Below are 7292 nucleotides of genomic sequence, written 5' to 3'. Positions count from 1 at the left end.
AAAAAAAAAAGAGTAAGTACAGAGAAAACTAAGTAAATGAAAAAAAAAATGAGGCAATTATAAGTGATAGAGAAAATGAAAAGTCCTATAAGAAAGGAGGATTAGTCACAGTGCACTGCATAGCTTAACAGTAAACAGTATTTGCATACTTATAATAATGTAAATACACGTTATTGACTTCATGCAAAATTAAGATACAGTGTTTCTGGGGGGATGGGAGGGGTGGGATGTACAAGCTCTTATTTATTAAGGAAAAAGTCTAAAATTGATAAATCTAGAAATAGAAATATACTCCCCAAACTAATCTACAAATTCATTGAAATACATATCCAAAACCCCAGCTGGAATTGCCAAAGCTGATTCTAAAATTCCTGTGAAAATACAAGGAACACAGAATAACCAAGACAACCTTGAAAAAAAAGACCAAAGTTGGAGGATTCACACTTCCTAATTTTAAAACTTACTAAACAGATACAGCAATCAAGACAGCCGGGCGTGGTGGCTCACGCCTGTAATCCCAGCACTTTGGGAGGCTGAAGCGGGTGGATCACAAGGTCAGGAGTCCGAGACCAGCCTGGCCAAAATGTTGAAACCCCGTCTCTACCAAAAATACAAAAATAAGCTGGGCGCGGTGGCACGCACCTGTAATCCCAGCTACTCAGGAGGCTGAGGCAGGAGAATCGCTTGAACCTGGGAGGCGGAGGTTGCAGTGAGTCGAGATCGTGCCATTGCACTCCAGCCTGGGTGACAGAGTGAGACTCTGTCTCAAAAAATAAAATAAAATAAAATCCAGACAATGTGCTACAGGCATAATAACAAGCATACAGATCAATGGAATAAAAATTGAGAGTCTAGAAATTAACTTAACATATTTATGATCAATTGGTTTTCAACAAGGATGCCAAGACAAGTCAATAGGAGAAAATAGTCTTTCCAACAAACGGTGCTGAAGGAATTGGAGATCCATATTTAAAAATGAAGATATACCTCACTGCCTGTAAAACTTAATTCAAAAGGGATCAAAGACCTAAATGCAAAAGCCAAAACTCTTAGAAGAAAACTTGTGCAAGAAACTTCATGACTTTGAACTAGGAAATGTTTTCTTAGATATGACACCAAAAGCAAAAAGGACCAAAGTGAAATAAATTGCTTGGACTTCACAAAAGTGAAAGGTAATACACAAAATGGGAGAAAATATTTGCAAATTATATATTTATATATATATATATTAAGAAATTGGTGCATAGAATATATAAAGCACATACCTTAACAATAAAAACATATTGCCCAATTTAAAAATAGGCAAAGAATTTGAATAGACATTTCATCAAAAAAGATACAAAAAGACATCCAAATGGCTACAGCCATATAAAAAGACACTCAGTATCATTAAGACATCATGGAAAGACAAATAAAAATCACAAAGAGATTATCACTTTACATTACTAGGATGGCTATAATAAAAAGGAGGAACATTAACTAGTATTGGTGAGGATAAGGACAAATTGCAACCCTCATACATTGCTCGTGGGAATGTAAAATGCTGTAACCACTTTGAAAAAGTTTGGCAGCTGTACAAAAAAGTTAAACATTGAGTTATCACATGACCAAGCAATTCCATTCCTAGGTAGATAACAAAAAGAATTGAAAACAAGTATTAAAACAAATACTTATGTATAAACACCAAAGGCATAATACATGAAAAACATAATTGATAAGCTGGTCTTCATTGAAATTAAAAAGTTCTGCTTGGTGAAAGAAATTGTCAAGAGAATAAAAAGACAAGACACAGACTGGAAGAAAATACCTGCAAAAGACACATCTCATAAAGGACTGTTATCCTAAATATACAATGAACTCTTTAAAATTCAACTATAAGAAAATAAACTTGCTTAAAAACTGGATAAAAGAACAGACAACTCTCCAAAAAAGACACGCTGATGGTAAATAAGCATATGCAAATAAGCTCAACACCATATGTCATTAGGGAGCTATAAAACAACAATGAGATACCACTATACACATATTAGAATGACAAAAATCCAGAACACTGACAACATGCTGGTGAGGATGTGGAACAACAAAATTCTCATTTATTGCTGGTGGAAATGCAAAATGGTAGAGCCACTGTGGAAGACAGCTTGGCAGTTTCTTCCAGATCTAAACATATCCTTACCATATGATCCAGCAGTTGTGTTCCTTGGTATTTACACAAATAAGTTAAAATCTTATGTCTACACAAAAAAACAGCTTTAAGGCCAGGTGCAGTGCCTCATACCTGTAATCCTAGCACTTTGGGAGACCAAGGCGGGTGGATCACTTGAGCCCAGGAGTTCGAGCCCAGCCTGGGCAACATGGCAAAACCTCATCTCTAGAAAACATAAAAAAATTAGCCAGGCATGGTGGTACGTGCCTGTGGTCCCAGCTACTCGGAAACGAGGCGGGAGGATCACTTGAGCCCAGGAGGCAGAGACTGCAGTGAGCCAAGATAATGCCACTGCACTCCAGCCTACTGGGAATTTAAAAGGCTATGTGCATGTGCAGGGCTGCATGGGTGTCCGGGAAAGACCTGATAAATCTCTAATCTTTCACATCTGCTGTAACTCAAGATTCTGTGCAATCAAAAAGTGAAGGCGAATTTAGAGTTGTAAAGTGCCTGTTGTAGTGTTAAAGATATTCCCGACACTCAAACAGAGCCCCTCGGCCAAGTCTAGGAGATTTACTGGTGCAGTGAATTTAGGAAAATCTCTGGCCAGTCATTACCTGACCATTAAGCTATCTGAGCAGACATTTCAGTGGCCACACATGACAAAGAACACAAACTTTACAGAATTAGTTCACGAAAGTCATTAAACAAACAGCAATATAAGCATCAACAACAACAAATAACAAAAACCCGTGGGAATAAGAGGGAGGAAGAGTTGATTTACAGAATTGTCACTTTATTATTTGAAACTAATAAATTAATTCAATAAAGTGGCAGGATACAAGATCACCTGCAAAAATTAATTACATTTCTATATATTAACAACATACTATCCAAAAAGGAAATTAAGAAAACAGTTCTATTTACAACAGCATCAGAAAGAATAAACTACATAGGAATAAACTTAACTGAGAAGATGAAAAGCTTGTACACTGAAAACTAAAAAACACGAATGAAAGAAATTTTAAAAGCCACAAATAAATGGAAAGACAGCCTGTGCTCATGAATTGTAAGACTTAATAAAAAAGCATTTGATAAAGTTCAACATCACTTCTATACTCAAATGAGGCTTTTGGTTTTTTTAATCATAAAGTGATGTTGAGCTTTATCAAATGCTTTTTTAGCATCGATTGAAATAAACACGTGGTTTTGTCCCTCATTCTGTTGATATGATGTATCACATTAATTAATTTGCACATGTTGCATTATCCTTACATCCCTCAAGTAAATCTCACTTGGTCTTAATGAATGTTCTTTTTAATGTGTTGTTGAATTTGGTTTGCTCATATTTTGTTGAGGATTTTTTTATCAATATTCATCAGTGATATTGGCCTATAGTTTTTGTTTTATTTGCTTTTCTCTGGTTTGGGGATTAGGGTTACACTGGCCTCATAGACCCTCCTCCTCTACTTTTTGGAATAGTTTGATAGGATTGGTATTAGTTCTTCTTTAAATGTTTGGTAGAATTCAGCAGTCACTCCATCAGGTTCTGGGCTTTTATTTGATTGGAGATCTTTTATTAAGGCTTTCATCTCGTTACTTGTTATCGATCTGTTCAGCTTTTGGATTTCTTCTTGTTTCAATTTTGGCAGGTTGTATGTGTCTAGGAATTAATCAATTTCTTCTAGATTTTCCAGTTTTATTCACAAATAGTTGCTCATAACAGCCATGAATGATGATTTAAATTTCCGCAGTATCAGTTGTAATGTCTCTTTTTTCATCTATGATTTTATTTATTTGTGTCTTCTCTCTTTTTTTCCTGGTTAGTCTGGCTATAATTTGTCAGTTTTGGTTTCAAAATGTCAACTTTTTGTTTCATTTAATTTTGAATTGTTTTCTTAATTTCATATTCATTTCTGCTCTGATTTTTATTATTTCTTTTCTTCTACTGATTTTGGATTTGGTTTGCTCTTGCTTTTCCAGTTCTTTAAGATGCATTACTAGGTTGTTTTTAAAGCTTTTCTTCTTTTTTGATGTAGGCACTTATAGCTATAAACTTCCCTCTTATTACTGTTTTTGCTGTATTCCAAATATTTGGGTATGTTGTGTTTCCATTATCTCATTTAAAGAAATTTATCAGTTTTCTCCATAACTGTTTCATTGACTCACTGATCATTCAGGAGCATATTGTTTATTTTCAATGTGTTTATTTATAGTTTCCAAAAATCCTCTTGTTGATTTTTAGCTTTACTCCATTGTGGTAACAGAAGATGCTTGATATTATTTCAGTTATTTTTTAATGTTTTAAAACTTGTTTTTTGACTTAACGTATGGTCCATCCTTGAGAATGATCCAAGTGCTGAGGAAAAGAATGTGTACCTTGCAGCCACTGAATGAAATGTTCTGTGTCTACCAGGTCCATTTGTTGTATACTATAGATTCAATCCAACATTTCTTTGTTGATTTTTTTGTCTGGAAGATCTGTCCAATGCTGAAAGTGGGGTGTTGAAATCTTCAGACATTGTTGTATGGAGTCTATCTCTCTTTTTAGCTCTACCAATATTTGCTATATGAATCTGGATACTCCAGTATTGGGTGCATATATGTTTACAATTATTATTTTTTTCTTTTACATTTATCAAACTTTATTTCCTTTTTCATAATTATTTCTAATTTTTAAAAATTACCTTCCTTACTGAGTTTTTGTCATATTACCACACAAGTTGGTTTTCTCAAAGAGCACAGATTTTATGAATTACAGAGGGCTAAAAAACAATTCCATAACCAAACAATTTCAATACCACAATTAATATATTTCCAATGAGAAAAATAAAGCACAGAGCACCTATATCTTACGTAGCATTCAAGATGAAGTTCAAAACACAACAAAATACAAGTTTTACTTATGAAAGAAGCCTGTGGATTATTCCCATTAATCCAGAGGTAGTATTTTAATGATTCCAACAATTATATTGTACATAGACATAGGTCCAAATAGACTGTACATAAATGGCTATATTAAATTATTCTTCCCAGTTGAAGCTTTCCAAGACCAATGCTACTGAAGTCTATTTTATTTTATTTTTTTTATTTTTTTAATTTAATGTTTACAAATATTATATCCTCTTACTGAACTGACCCCTTTATATAGTGACCTTTTTGTCTCTTCTTATGGTTCTCATTTTGAAATCTGTTTCCTCTGATATAAGTACAGCTATCCCTGCTCGTTTTTGGTTTCCATTGGCATGGAATATCTTTTCTCATTCCTTTGTTTTCAGCCTATGCGTATCCTTATAGGTGAAGTGTGTTTCTTGTAGGCAATTAGATCATTGAGACTTGTTTTTCTATGTCTTTTGATTGGGGGGGTTAGTCCATTTCCATTCTATGTTATTATTGATAAGTAATGACTTACTCCTGCCATTTTCTTATTTGTTTCCTGGTTGTTTTGTGGTCTTCTCCTTCTCTTCTTCCTTCCTTTCTTTCTTTTAGTGAAGGTGATTTTCTCCAGTAATGTAATTTAGTTTCCTGCTTTTTATTTTTTATGTATCCATTGTATGGTTTTTGATTTGAGATTACCATGAGGCTTGTAAGTACTATCTTATAGCTCTTTACTTTAAGCTGGTAACAATTTAACATTGCTTGCATAAACAAACAAGCAAAAAGAAAACTAATAAAAACTCTACACCTTAACTTCATCCCCCCACTTTAGAACCTTCTGTTGTTTCTGTTTATATTATATTGTAGTATTTATGTCTTAAAAAGTTGTTCTAGTTATTTTTTATTGCTTTATCATTTAGTCTTTCTACTTAAGAATAGTTTACACACCACAGTTACTGTGTTATAATAGTTTATGTTTTTCTGTGTACTTACTATTACCAGGAAGTTTTTTACCTTCAGATGATATTGTTCATTAATGTTCTTTTTCCTGATTGAAGTACTCCATTTAGCATGTCTTGTGGAACAGGTCTGGTGGTGATAAAATTCCTCAGCTTTTCTTTGTCTGGGAAAGTCTATATTTCTCCTTCAATTATGAAGGATATTTTCAATGGATATACAATTCTAGGATAAAAGTTTTTCTTTCAGTATTTTAAATATGCTATACCACTCTCTCTTGGCCTTTAAGGTTTCCAACAAAAAGTCTGCTGCCAGACATATTGAAGATTCATTTTCTGTTATTTGTCTCTCTTCTCTTGCTGCTTTTAGGTTCCTTTCTTTATCCTTGACCTTTGGGAGTTTGATTATTAAATGCCTTGCTATAGTCTTCTTTGGGTTAAATCTACTTGGTATTCTATAAACTTCTTGTACTTGGAAATTAATATACTTCTCTAGATTTGGGGAGTTCTCTGTTATCCCTTGGTTTTTGTTGTTTGGTGTGTGTGTGTGTGTGTGTGCACGTGCGTGTGCGTGTGCATGTGCGTGTGTGTGTGTGTGTGTGTGTGTTTGTTTGGTTGTTTTCTTTTGTTGTTTGTTTGTTTGTTTGTTTTTCTGAGATGGAGCCTCACTCTGTTGCCCAGGCTGGAGTGCAGTGGCAAAAATTCGGTTCACCGCAACCTCCACCTCCTGAGTTCAAGTGATCCCCCTGCCTCAGCCTCCTGAGTAGCTGAGATTACAGCCACCCACTACCATGTCCAGCTAATTTTTGTATTTTTAGTAGTGACAGGGTTTCACCATGTTGGCCAGGCTGGTCTCGAACTCCTGAACTCAAGTGATCTGTCCACCTCAGCTTCCCAAAGTGCTAGGATTACAGGCATGAGCTACCACACCCAGCCTTTGGGATTTTATTATCCCTTTGAACAACTTTTCTACCCCTCTTTCTCTACTTCCTCTTTACAGCCAGTAACTTCTAGATTTGCCATTTTGAGGCTTCATTGTTTTCATTTTTTTAGTTTTTGTCTCCTTTGACTGTGTTTTTTTTGTTTTTGTTTTTTTTTTACAGTCTCACTTTGTCACTAGGCTGGAGTGCAATGGCATGATCTCGGCTCACTGCAACCTCCACCTCCAGGGTTCAAGCGATTCTCCTGTCTCAGCCCCCCGAGTAGCTAGGGCTACAGGTGTGCGTCACCATGCCCAGCTAATTTTTGTATTTTTAGTAGAGACAGGTTTTCACCATCTTGGCCAGAATGGTCTCGATCTCTTGACCTCATGA

The sequence above is a fragment of the Cebus imitator genome, unplaced genomic scaffold, assembly GCF_001604975.1.
Source record: "Cebus imitator isolate Cc_AM_T3 unplaced genomic scaffold, Cebus_imitator-1.0 Scaffold955, whole genome shotgun sequence".
Lineage (NCBI taxonomy): Eukaryota > Metazoa > Chordata > Mammalia > Primates > Cebidae > Cebus > Cebus imitator.
The sequence above is the reverse complement of the archived record's forward strand: the minus strand, read 5'-3'. Positions refer to the sequence as shown.